The sequence below is a fragment of the Cephus cinctus genome, unplaced genomic scaffold (genome assembly GCF_000341935.2).
Source record: "Cephus cinctus unplaced genomic scaffold, Ccin1 Ccin1_scaffold0168, whole genome shotgun sequence".
NCBI lineage: Eukaryota > Metazoa > Arthropoda > Insecta > Hymenoptera > Cephidae > Cephus > Cephus cinctus.
In genome coordinates, this window is record NW_014332892.1 from 3549605 (window position 1) to 3562952 (window position 13348).

The window sequence follows — 13348 nt, forward strand, 5'->3', positions numbered from 1 at the left end:
ATAATTTCAACGCCCCCCCCCCCCTCCCTGTTTCTCCTAGAGTCGACGAGTGTGGTGTGAAAATTTTCAAATCGTTAAACAATTTTTGAAAAATTTTTTTTCCTTTTTCCGTATGACCTCGCTTGGTGATAATAGCAAAATTTCCCATTGCCAGTGCTTTTTTTTGCAAAAGGTAATACGTGGCGAATCAATGGAAATCGATGGAAAACCATTTATTACCTTTGGCGTAGAGGCATTGGAAGTGGGAAATTTTGCGGCTGGTAGCTGTACTCGTAGAGGACAGTGTGTTGGTGCGTCCGAGTAAGAGAGAGACAGACGTGCAGGCAGAGCCGACACAGTGGAATTTCATAGGGAACGGAGTGTCTGGGATTTGAGAACCCCTGCGCTGCCTCGTAACAAATCACCATGACAAAGGGTGGCAGACTGACGTAGCCTAGGCATACGAGTTCTGTAGTTCACAGCCAGGAGGGGTGTGTGTGGCCAGTGAAATCTGTCACCCGGATGTCAATCAATATTTCGAGGGGTTCAAGCTCCCTTGGGGGGGAGAGGGGGGGGTGGCTGTCCGCCCCCCTGTAGCTCTTTAACCCTCTCGATGAGGCAGCCCTATTTTTTTCACACGCTTCCTACATCGATGCAACAGTCCGATAATATCTTGGAGTTATCCTAAGATCATTTGGATGAACTTTTTTTTTTATTTCTTCACCCTCCTTTCTTGTCTCCCTTATTCCTCCTGGGGAAGGAGATTCGACAGTGGAGTCTACCATTGGCCTTTTAGAGAGCATCGTAGTGGCACAGATGTTCACGATTGCTTGGAGGGTTGGTCCTCTTCGGCGTCGCGACGCGTCCACGCAGCCCCCCCCTGCCACAACGTTATCTATGGCGGAATATTGCTGGGCTCCTCCTGGACGCATCCCTTCGTAATGGAGTTACAAACTGTAACTAGATTTCGGTGCATTAATGCACAGGGTGACTTGTCGGAATTTGGGGGTTGGCCGAGCGCACAGTGTTTCCCGTGCGCGTCACGTGAAAATGCCTTTGCCTGGAGATACTTCAAGTCGATAAGGTACGTAGCGGGAGTGAAGATTTGAGGGTTCCTAATGGCATTGTAAATATGCTGGGTTATAACCCGTTCGACATAATTTTTGTACTCTTCCAAGAAACTTTCGGCAGCCTCAGCACGATCCCCTCGGCAATCGCATGTGCAAAGTGCACAAGAGCGTGCGCTGTGAATCCGGCTTTAACACTTTATACGTTCCTGCGAAAATTCGCGTCTGGAAATGTCACGGGGAGTCTGAGAGTCTGAGGGGTCGTCGGCACTCCGGAAGGACGCGTATACGCCACATACGTAGCTGTATACACGGTACGCATGAGTGGTTGCCCTGAGAGAATTCCTAGAGATATGCGGAATAAAATGCGACATGGGTGGATTCGTGGAATTGCATATCTGACAACAGAATCTTAGAGCAGAATACTCATACGGTTAAATCAGTCTCCGAAATTTTCACGCGACTCGAAGAATTTCCACGAGGATTTTTCTCGTTCAAATTTTTCTTCGAAATCCAAAAATATTTACTTTGCCAAGTGACACGTGTCGGCCGCGAAAATATTTTTGTTAACTGGACAAAAAATTTGTGAACAAATTCAGCCGCGACTCCACCTGAGATCAGAGACGTACGAAGACTATTGCGAAACGTCACGCAGTTGCGAATTCTTGTTCAAGAGTCGTCAGGCAGTCGCATTTTGCTTATACGTGCCTCCGGCGAATGTATTAAATTTCAGAGGCGACGTCTCTCTGCCCCGTCGGTAGGTATACGAAGGCCGCGGCGTCGCGACGTCGACGACGGCGGCTGCTTTGAGGGCGCGGAGTGGCGTACTCGACGCGTCATAGCGCCCTCTGCCACTGGCGTACGTGCGTCCGATGTTCCGGGCAAAGAAAACCACCCTGTCCCGGATGCTGGGGACGTTGAACGGCTACGGAAGATCGATGGAATGGGGCGGGTGGAAGGGGAAGGGGAGGGGGGGGTGTACTCGACGCCAGGCGTCGCGCTCACTCATGCGAAAATCAACGGGAACGAGAGACGCTCCTCGTCACATTGGCTATAAGGGGATATGAGGTTTTTTTTTTGGCTATAAGAAATAACCTCAGATATTTTGCACTTCCGGTTCCTGCACATCAGATACGTATTGCTGCAGGCAGCGCTGACTTCTCCAGGAAGTCAACGATCGTCATGAAATAAAAATTGAGGGAAAACCTAAAGATGGTACCAGGTGGAAAGGTATAAGGGTACCAGTGACGTCATCGGTTAAACTGCTGAAACGAGTGAGGGTCGAAGGTCGCCTGAGGAAATATTAGGATTAAATAAGGAGTGATACTCGGCGATGACTGGAGCCAGCATCCTTCCGTTACTTGATCGGCCTTGGGATAAAAAGGGGAACCCAATCCTCTCGTTCCCAACGGAAGGCAGCAAAGGCGACGGCAGCAGGGAGAGTCGCTTGCACTACTTTGATCGGCACTCAAACATTTTCGCAACCACCCCCGCGCGGCCCTGGGAGGCCACGCTGCCACCAACTAATTACAGTGTGGATCAAAGAATTCAGCGAGGGGGTGTGGAAGTTCAGACCGTGCAGGCTGTGGAGGCTGAGCAGGCTGCGACTGTGCGCCAGAGGAAAAGGCAAAGGGACCAGAGGCGCAGGGGATGAAGGAGGAGAAAGAGAGAGCGAAGCGTGGTAGTACAGTATGGCTGCTGGTTCACCCTTCGACATGCGTCCAGGAGCCACCTACGAACTCACACGTATTCAGCGATCCCCGGGAACACCAGCAGCATCAGCAGCGACCCCCCGCAGCGCCCTGGTCTTCGGGGCCAAAGAATGCCACAGCGTGTTGAGCTAGGTTGGGGTAAAAATCTTCTCATCACGAGGCTCGTCTGACGCGCGAAACATCAAGAGAACCCTTCGCACCCCGAGTCCCTTCGGCAGGCACGGGCGCCGGTAACGTGGGCGCGTTCGACCCCGGCGCTGCGATTCCATCCCTCATCTTCGAGAACAGGGGGAATTCATGCGACCTCCCCTCTCCTACCCTAGAGGAAGAGTAAGAAGCTGCTAAACCCCGACCCAGGTCACCCTGAAGATCCACGTACCTGTCAAGCCACTTGCAATGGGATGAATCCGCGCGGGTGCAGCTACTCCCATATGTACATTGAATGCAATCGAGGAGAAGGGCCGGACCAGGTTCGACCTACCCGTCTCTACCCAGCTCTACCCAGCTCCAACCACCCTCGATCCCGTTGTGGTCGATGTCACAAGGTATAATACGTACTAATTACCCCGTCGTCGTCAAAGGTGCCACTTGACGGCACTCCGGAACAATGAGTGGGGCACTTCCGCAGTATTTCCTGCATACGCGGCATCGGTGCCAAAGGCCCGGAGGGAAGAGTAGGGATTTCTTTTTGGTTGATTAGCCCAGCACAGTCGGTAAAGCAGGAGGACCAGGAGTAGCGAGTGCATTATCAAGAGCCGGAGGAGTACCACCAGGAGCAAGGAGAGGAGAGGGAAGTTGTTCCACAAAGACCTTATCGTCATTCCCTCATACGCGAAGACACGTGCGATTTCAAAGTAGGTACCATCATCCAGTCACGATGACCATCCACTGGGACTTTCGTACGACTCTTTCAACAACAGAAAGCCTGTAATTAGTCCTCTCGCAGCACACGTAGCCCAATTCGACAAGATCATCCCGGTCCCTGGTACTCCGCTCCTCGACCAGGACTTCAGAACTCGAAATCGCCTTCCGCGCTCAGCACCCGTCGCAGCTCCCATCCACGCGAGTCCCCGCGTATCCCAGAGAGGACAAACCCCAACCCCAACTTGGCGAACTTCAAAGCTCCGAAACGATTGTGCTCGGCTGCGAGGAGTGTCCCGCATACCCCGCATTTCCCGCATATCCCGCAAGGGCATTTCCTAACCCTCCTCTGCACTGCTAGTGCTACTTCGACGGAGGAAGCTTTTTTCGAAACCCCTGTGAAATACTCGTGCTTGAAAACCCTTTGATTAGCTTTGCGGGAAGCTTTTCTTCACCTGACTCGAGTGCCCACTGTGACAGAACGATGCTTTCCGTGCGACGCGTGTGTTCCGCATCGGCCGAAGCACGCCTCAGGCTGCACCCTGCGCTGGAGACGGCGGATGTACTCTCAGCCAATAAGTCAACTAGGACGCGTCATGGATTTGACCAGGGGAGCCACTTTCAATATTGTCGTATCGAGGAGTTAGAGAATAAAGAAAGAAAAAAAAAAAGAAACCAATGAAGAAAGTAGAAAAGCAACCACCCCCCGCTCCGGCTCCAGTCGTTTCAATGGGTTTCGTCTGGCTTCCGGAGAGAAGTGTTCCGCGCGGTTGTTAACTAACTTCATTGTGTACCTGGTGCGCCCGAGCGTGTCGAACTCCGTTGTCCTGAAGTTCGCTGGGAGATCCAGTCGCCTCTGTTCTCCCTGCTGCGCTGTGTCGTTCGAGACAAAACGACGAATAGACTATGGCGAACGGAGGGCTGACTCTCCTACTTGAAATAGGCAAACGAACAGAGTCAGGAAGTTTACGACAATGGCCGACGATGTAACCCATCGCGAATTCAAGAGAGTGTCTGTCGCTGCTTTCGATCGCGATGTAAATTGGGGCGCGACTGTACGGAGATTCCCTGAGGATGTCTTTCCTGTGCCCAGCGCACCCAGCCCAGGAGGAAGAGGTTGGCTTTGCCTTCCATCCAGATGGGACCTACCAGACGTCGCCGCAGCCAATGGCCTAGAGACCAAAGAGCCAGCGGAGAGGAGAAAAGTGAAGCGCATAAATATACCGGACATTTTTTTCTCTGATTCACTCTGTGCTTCCCTGCCCGAGTAGAGACTCGGCCCTGTCGAGATAGTCCAAACTTACTGCGTTGAGGCGTCGTACTTTCGGTCAAGATATAATTCATTTGATATCGGCTTTCAAATAGTTCGTAGTCCACGTCGCCGCCTCTCCGCGTTCCTATCGCCGCAAGTTACGAGCGTCATTACCATTAGGCTGTAATATAGTAGGTATTTTACTTCCACGGTAAACAGATACCAGCCGCACGAGCTCCGGGCTTTGGAATCGGAGAGCTGAATAATAATGGATATAATAAATAATAAATAATAATAATAATAAATACGGGTAATATTCGACGATTCTACTTGGCTTTTTCATTCTTCGCGTTTACGTGTATCGACACTCTCACAGAACCAGTGCGATCGTCCTTGATGCTCGTAGAGATGCACTCCGCTATGTCGAACTTATGAATCTAACATTTCTCTCTTTTTTTCCCTTTTTTACTCTCCTGTAGAGCCGGTTATTAATATCTTAATTACCGGCTAACTTTTTTGCGAGGACGTCTGCTCCGTTTTACGAGGGCGTCTGTGCCCATGCACGAGCAATCGTTCCGTGAGAATTCGCCATTACGGCTCTCGTGTGTGTCTGAAGCAATAACGGGAGGTCCTGACGTTTAGTGCTATTCGCCAAAATCTATACTAACGAGACGACTCGCGGTCGGCCCGAGATAATACAGTAGGATCAGCCCTGACCGCGTGGATAATTGAGGGGACGTATGCAGCGTCACGGCGACGGATATGCTGAAGCAATTATTCGAGGGATCGTAAATTTCCAAAATTTCATCCCTCCTCCCGTGAGCCTCCAGATAATTACAACGATAAGGACGTAAAACCGTGGCGAGGCCGTTATCACGTGAATCGTTACGTAGAAATCCCAGAAGGAACATAGAAACAAAAAATCGTGACCTACCTCACGACGATTCACTCCTTCAATTATTGGACCCACAAACCCGTGAACCTCGTTAATTACAGACGATAAGCTTGATTACGATTTATTCGCCTCGCAATAGCCGGATAAACGTAACTCCGTCCTCGTGATCGTGCCTTCAAATATTTGTCCAGTCGGATTTATCGCTGCTGTAAATTTACGCAGTTTGCACCGCCGGCTCGAATTTACCTCTGACAGAGTGCCGTACCACCCAATTTCTTTACCGACTGTGTCGACTTTGTAACATTGCCAAAAAATTAGGTCCACGAGTACGTCGATTAATAGTTTTTCAAAGAGGATGATTTTCAATGATGATGATTTCATTTTGAAAACAAAGAAAGCGCAAAAAAACAAAAATAGGAAATTCGGATTTCGTCAGGTAGGTTAGTCTGGCTCATATAGCCAAATATGGGCGCATTATCATAGAGCAGATATAGCAGGGCACCAAGAGCGGCATGTGTGCCCAGCCAGGGTGGCGCACACGCAAAACATTCTGCGTCGGTGCCCGTGAGTGAGTGCCCAGTGAAAAGGAGGGACAGAGACAGGCGCACACGCGCGGCGAGTCGCTGAGCATCGATAAAAGGAAGGGACGTCGTAGCAGACGTGCATTTCTCGCGCGCCTACGATACCGGCAACCTGCCCGAGCACCGCCGTTATTCTCACGGACTTGGACAGCGGACAGGATATTCCACCGGAGGCACCAATGACTACGGTTTCCTTGGCGCGTCGCGATCTTCGAAAAGCTCCTTAAGCTTTTTCGAGCATACCGAATCGCTGCTCTATCCCGACCCCTTCTTCCTTTTGCTTCCCCCTGTCCTTAGGGGGTTCCCCTATCTTCCTTAGCTCAACCCTGCTTTGCCTGCTTTCGTGTCCCGCGGGAAGCAACCGCCTCTCCCGCCCATCCCGTACAAAGCTCCGACTGTGCTCGGCTACCACTTCGTGCCGCATCAAGCATCCGCCTGTCGGTCGCTCCACCAAATAGGAGACTCTGAACCAGAGCAAAGAAACGTGCATGACGCCAACTAGTAGAACCGGCTGTATTTAGTGCACGAGTACAGGAAGCTCGAGAGTGAAGTCAACCTGGCCATTTTGTCAGCTCGGACCAAGACTCAGCGAATTCTTAGAGCAAAAGTCAGTGGACCAACCTGCGGATTTGTGGACCGCGGATAGCCGGCAGTCTGGGAGACCACGTGGTCTTCGGTCAAGTGGTTAAGCAAGTGGCGATAGTGAAGTGTTGGCAGGATTGAAAAATTTACATTAAAAAAGTACTTGGAGGATTAGTTGAGTGCAACGAGTGGAGGGGGTGGTCAGTGCATTGTTTTTTGTTTTTTTTTTCTTTTGACGTAAAAAAAAGTGTCCGCCCACCGAACGGGAAACGAACGACAGGCCCCGGAGAGACTTGGATAAATAAGTAGCCCGGAAGGCAGGAGGAAAGTCCCGAGGAGAATCGCTGGTTCGTCTCCTCAAGGAAACTCGATCCGCGGGCTGCTCTTTGCTTCTGCAAACGATTCCCGAGTTATCGAGGGCAAACTGGGCGGATTACCGTAATCTAATCGGCGCCGGCAATCAGGTAAGAAATCGAGATTGCTAGCCTTTCTGTTTACTGTCGCCGAGGCGTAGTGCTCGAGGCGTCGCGACGCCTCCCGTATGCTGCGGATACTACCAGCGCACACCGGTAGCCAATATATACAGATATACACGTGCGGTATACATGTATCTATATTCTCGTAACGAGAAAGACGCGTCTGCGTTTCTCTTGACGCGATTCGCTTCTCCAGGAACAAGGTTGGTACCCATGTACCGGCAGTATACGTATTATCGGCACCGGTATAGAATGCATTGGGGATACAGGGGTTGTTTCCTTTGTCGCTGACTGTGAATAAAGTACAGTCAGTTGATGGGCCCCGTGCTGCATAACGAGTCTTTGAATTATTGTACATAGTGGCGACAAACGAAATGCGACGTTTCCAAGTGCGCCTTATGCTGCTGCCCCCCTTTTAATTCCCTGTCGCCCCCCCTCGACAGCTATGGGCATTATGAGGCCCCATTCAGGCACACCTGGACGCTGCGGGACTGAAGCACAATAATGTCAACGTTTCGACTACGCCCACGTACTCGTTAATTGTAGGCTTGATAACTTCTCGTGTCATCGGGGGAACCCCCGGACTTTACTCGAGGCCGACAGACACTCGAATACTTCATTTCTATGAGAGCCACCGGCGATTCCTTGTTCCCTCATGAAATATGTATCGAGCCGAACGCCGGTAGGGGTTGCTTTCTTATGATTCTAACATGAGAACAAAAAATAAAGAAACCCATGGTGATTCATTGTGGCCGATATATATATACATATATATATATATATATAGGTATATTGTTATCGCCGAGGCGACTACCGTTACGCGTAAGTGCAGTGTAAACGAGTCCCGATAAGGTGCATCAAAATAATTGATAAAGAGATCTGCGAGTACATAGGTGTATTTACTCGGGATATTTAGTAAGATTGGCCCTGGTTTGATTGTTGGGGTGGCCAAGGTGAGAGGAGCAGGATCTAAAAAGGGGTGCTCGTACGGAAGGGGAAGGGTTAGGCTCTATAAATAGAAGGACGAGGGATAAATTAACGTGGGCCCATGCATCACGATTAATTCGTAATTAAATCCTTCGGATGGGAGGCTGGGCTCCTGTGGGGTCACGTGCTTTATCTGACGACTGGTGAACGCACGACCTCATTGCGGGATTGCGGAACGGAAAACGGGCTGACGGCCGGAAATAAAGGGCCGTCCCTGCGTTAACGGGTCTTTCGAAAGGGACGCTCGAATATCCAGCGGGAGACATCAGTGGATTTAATTGGCATTTGCCCATTGGAAAATGGCTCCGGGCGAGAGGCGAGAGGGCTCAAAGGGGTTTTTCGGTTGCTCTTTTTTGGTAATTATTATACCTGGTATTAACACCTATCGACTCTCAAGTTCCTTTTTGCTTTGAAACAGAAATTCTCTATGACGTATTTCTCTCTCTGTCTGTCTCTCTCTCTCTCCGCCGGCAGATAGTTCCTCGAAAATGACTGCCGTCGTGGCGAGTATTTCTGGTCGAGTGGGTATACGGGTTGAAAGGCCTCGAAAGCGGGAAAGTTGAATAAAAAAAAAAAAGGCTGAAAAAGCCAGGAAAAGGGTAGAAAGTTCCGCGCACGTAAACTGAACAACGTATTATCGCCCGAGGCTGCAATATCGAGCGTGTGTGAACGCGGTGAAATTTATTTGTCCTTCCTGGAGCCTCCGCCTTTGACAACCCTTACGCGGCTCTCGCAGGTCGCCGTACGTGACCCTGGAGGGTGAATAAGCCATGAAGGATGAACTCCAGTAGGATCGCCCATTGAGCGGTTGGGGTAGTCAGAAAAGCGAACGGGGAGTTACGGCGACTGGACACGCGAGGCCCGATGCACCCCCAGTGGAAGAAACGTGAATTAGAATTTTGGCCAGGGCTGCTTGTGGGGCCGAGGGGGCGCCAGTGACGTCACTCTCCAAATCCTCGTGGCTGCCCGTTACGACTGTACTTCGTCTGGACGTAGCTCGATTGAGTTCAGGCTGTTCATCTTCGGTAACTCTTTTCATCTGGAAATGCTCTCTCTCTCTGTCTCTCTCTCTCTCTCTCTCTCATCCTCCCTTGTTCCTTCCCTCCGCAACATCCCCTTTTATTATTCAACCCCGAAAATATTCTCCAATATCATCGGCTACAGCATCCCTCCAATCTTTCAAGATCCGGTACTCTCTGTTCCTCTTATCTATTCTTCTCATGAATTTATTAATACAACCGTTCCGTAAGACGTCGCGACGCTCCTCCATCCGGTCGAGTCGGCCGTCCAAAAGCAACCCCCATAATTCAGACTCGGACAACGCGCTAAATCGCCTTCCCTTCCCAGCCACGGGAAATTCACCGGAATTCATGTGAATTCTTTCGGGGGACGAACGAGGAGGCTCCTTCGTCCCCTATCCTTCGGCATTCTCGCATGTCCGCGGGGGATGAAATTTCGAATTTCCATTCGTCCCTCCGGCAGGATATTTTCTTGAAAAGCGCAGAGTCGCTTTTTACGCGTCTATCGAATCCCACAAGGGTCACGGAGCCTAGTGCCATTTTCGATAATGAATCACGTGGTGCGAGTCCTATCTGACGGTACAGTTTTCAGACTCGCACGATACGACCCACCGTCGCGACGCTCCGAGACGACATGGAAAATGAAAATCTGACGTGTCCCCGGTCGACGAATATAGATGCGACGGATTCGAAAATTTCGCATAAATAATATATCAAGGAGATCTCTCTCTTTGAAGACGGCTCTCTCTCTCTCTCTCTCTCTCTCTCTCTCTCTCTCTCTCTCGCTCTGAGAATTTCTCTATGAGGCAGCCCTCTTTCTTTTCTTCCTTCTCTCTCGCGTTAACTCTCTATCCTTTAGTATATTTGACTCGGCGAGGCGCGGGCCGCGCCGCAGACGCCCCTCTCGCCCTTTGTCGAGGATCGAGGCTTTTCAAAGGCGCGAAATAGGGAACATCGAAACGATTTCGAAGTTTTAGTATTTTTATGCAAATCCTCTGAAGTGCGGCTCTCGGCTCTGGAGCCTCGCGCCAGCGACGTAACCTCCTTTGCTGCTCGTGCTGCTAGTGCTGCTTGTGCTGCTGCACCGTCCATCCTCGGTGTGGCAGCAGCGCCATTGCCGTCGTGCATTCCCGTCGACTTCTCCTCGACTTTCAGCCGACGAGGAATTAGTATGCAGTGCCGTATCTACCTGGCGTTTTCGTATGCTGCATGGGCGTCTGTCGAAATACCTCGGTGCACGCGGACCGTTCCCTCGACTTTTTTCCTACAGTTTTTCCCATTTCGTGGAGAGATTTATATCGAGTGCCGCGTACGATGCGCGCACTTTTCACCGGGAAAAGAAAGAAGCGCGAAGCCTCAAAAGAGAGGAAGACGAGAGAGGATCCTTGAAATTTTTGTCGAAAAATAAAAAAAAAAGACGAAATAAACGAATCATCCGACACTTCCCGTGGCAGGTTTTCAACTCTATTGAATCTCCACGAGAACACTTACGTGATCTCCTTTAAATTTTTTTTCAAAAAGATTCCCACCCAGAGCATCTCTTAAAAATGGGCAACAAAGGAATATTGGCCCTCGTCTTCCAGCTGGCTAAGCGGGATTGACGCGTGAAAAACCATTGAAGGATCACGCCCGTTCTCGAAAAGGAGATTACAGCTTTCCTTTCTCCTCGTCTAATGCGATTTCCAGCCCTTAAACAGACTCCGGGATCTCGTCTCGTTCGAAGAAATCTCTCACGGATGTTTACCTCAAAATGTAAATTCTGCTCGGAGGCAACGATCGCGAAGCTTCCCCACCGCCGCGAATCTAAAGATAAAACAAAGTGAATCCTCCTACGCGTAGGCCCAGCATCCCTTTTATACAGATTTATTCAGCACCTCGCGGTACCAAGTTGAGAACCACTCTCTCGCTCCCCCACCGATCTACGTCTTCAAAGCCACCTAGTGGGGCTCCTAGAGCTTCCCGATCTCCCCGAGGAAGATGGTCCCGATTAAAAGACGTAAATTCTCAAGAAGCTGGATAGCTGTCAAAACAGAAACAAGTTAACGCGACGCGTCAAGTCGTCCGCCGCAGCCGCAGATAAGAAGCCTAAAAGCCTCGGAGAATCCCCGTCGGATGACACTCAAAGGAATTCATTTTTATTCATCGGCTCGTTGAGTCCCTTGTGGAGAACGACCGATGCGCCATCTGTCTCGAGTAGTAACTCGAACAAAAAAATGATCGATTATCAGAAAAGCTCATATCCACCCACCTCGCCTGCTCGTTGGATCTCATTGGAAATCCCACTGCCTGGCTGCATGCGCGATTATGTCCCAATGCGCCAGGATCGCCGATTCAATTTACGAGATTCCCCGCTGGAATAACAAAGATCGAAGAGCGGAAGAACGGTGGCCAAGAATCGTCACGCTTAATTCACTGCGAGTAAGCAGGCGCAGCAACGGGTACTCGGACAACACGAGGTGCGTTATCCCATGTGCTCCCATATATCCCGTAGCGCCGACTATAGCTATATATACCGCCCGATGGGTATCTCTTGGTCGAGGATAAATCGGCATTATTTTATATGCCCATCACACTGTTCATTGTCTCGGGAAATCTCGGCGTGACGCGAGTCCCTCTGGGAATAAATAAATAAAAGAATAAATATTTCTTCCCCTCGTTCCAGGTAGCCTCGCGCAGAGCGTCGGCGCCCGTCGCGGAATCCGCCTTCGTTAAATCCACCAGCGGCGGACCTGACGCTCCGACTACTCTGCTGCTATCTCTTGGCCACCCGTTACCATTGTCATTGTTTCACTACGATTATTATCCCGGATACGAAATAGCCGCCAGATCGGTCTTCCCTGCTTGCCAACTGCTCGTTCTGGGAAGTTTGTTAATTTCCCTAGGACTGCACCAACTAACCCCTTAAGTGTATCCGTACAGCATAGGGGAATCAGTGTACAGGGATTTCGTTCCTCCGAGACGTTTACTCTGGCCAAGACCGGATCCAACGATCGGATAAGTAAGGACGGATTTGGCTATAGTGCGGTATTGTATAGGTGGAGAGTAAATGAAAAAGGATCGCGCTGGTAAAAGGGAGCGAAGGAGAGTAGAGGAGAGCGAAAGGGATAAAAGGCGGATGGTAGCTACGTTGAAGAGAAGAGGGTCCAGGTGGAAGAGGAGGGATGACGCGCAGCGTCTACGATGCTCCTGAGGGTGTGCTGGGATTCTGTAGCTAACGCGGCATGAAATCCTCTGGGCACGCGCCATTTCACTTAGCCCAGGGCATCAGGTCCTTTATGCCAGACCACTTCCGCTTTGCGCAGGGTCTTTATTTTATGGGGCCGAGGTCGCCGATTGCCACCGCGTCAAATACATCTATAGGTATAATAATAACCCAGCACCTTACCTGTGTATCCAAGTTCAGATCGGCGGAGAGGAAGCAATAAACTCCTGGTCCAGGACGGTGACCCAAGGGTTACAAGGGTATGAATCCCTGTACTCGTACAGGATATCTCGGTGCTCCTGGGGGATGCTGGGATGGATATCGTTATTGGAAGAGATGATCGTAGGAGGACGCAGCTTTATTCCGTATACTGGGGAAAATGCCCAGAGGGCGTTCATATAGCGCGTAATAAACACTCAGAATACTTTTCAGCCCTTTACGCGCACGCACATCACTGCAGGCACACACGTGGCCACGCACCAGTCGTTCGCCTCTGTGTCCCCTCGAAGTGACTTGGATATAAGCAAGGTGCAGAGGTGCAGCGGGGATGCGGGCCGGAGGGGCCGTTGTTGCCGTCCTAGGTGTGAACGAAGAACCACAAGTGCCCAAGGAGCCAGGGGCGTGCGCGACCCACGGTAATCCAAACCCTCGGGCCCTGAGTTTTACAGTTTTACGCCTCGTTTTTTTTTTCTTCCTCCCTCCCCACCCCCCCCCCCTCTCACAAGCCAGCTCGAT

General features: G+C 50.7%; 1 protein-coding gene across 3 annotated transcripts in view; it reads left to right on the plus strand.

Annotated features, from left to right (window-relative positions):
* LOC107264287 (frizzled-2) overlaps nucleotides 1-13348 on the plus strand; it is a 71054-nt gene that overhangs the window by 33885 nt on the left and 23821 nt on the right. Inside the window, exon 1 of one of the 3 annotated variants that reach the window (XM_025081649.1) lies at nucleotides 7197-7393. The exons of the other annotated variants lie outside the window; for them this stretch is intronic. The gene's annotated coding sequence lies outside the window, so the exon portion shown is untranslated. Of the gene's footprint in view, nucleotides 1-7196; nucleotides 7394-13348 lie in introns of those variants that run through there. 3 annotated transcript variants of the gene reach the window in all.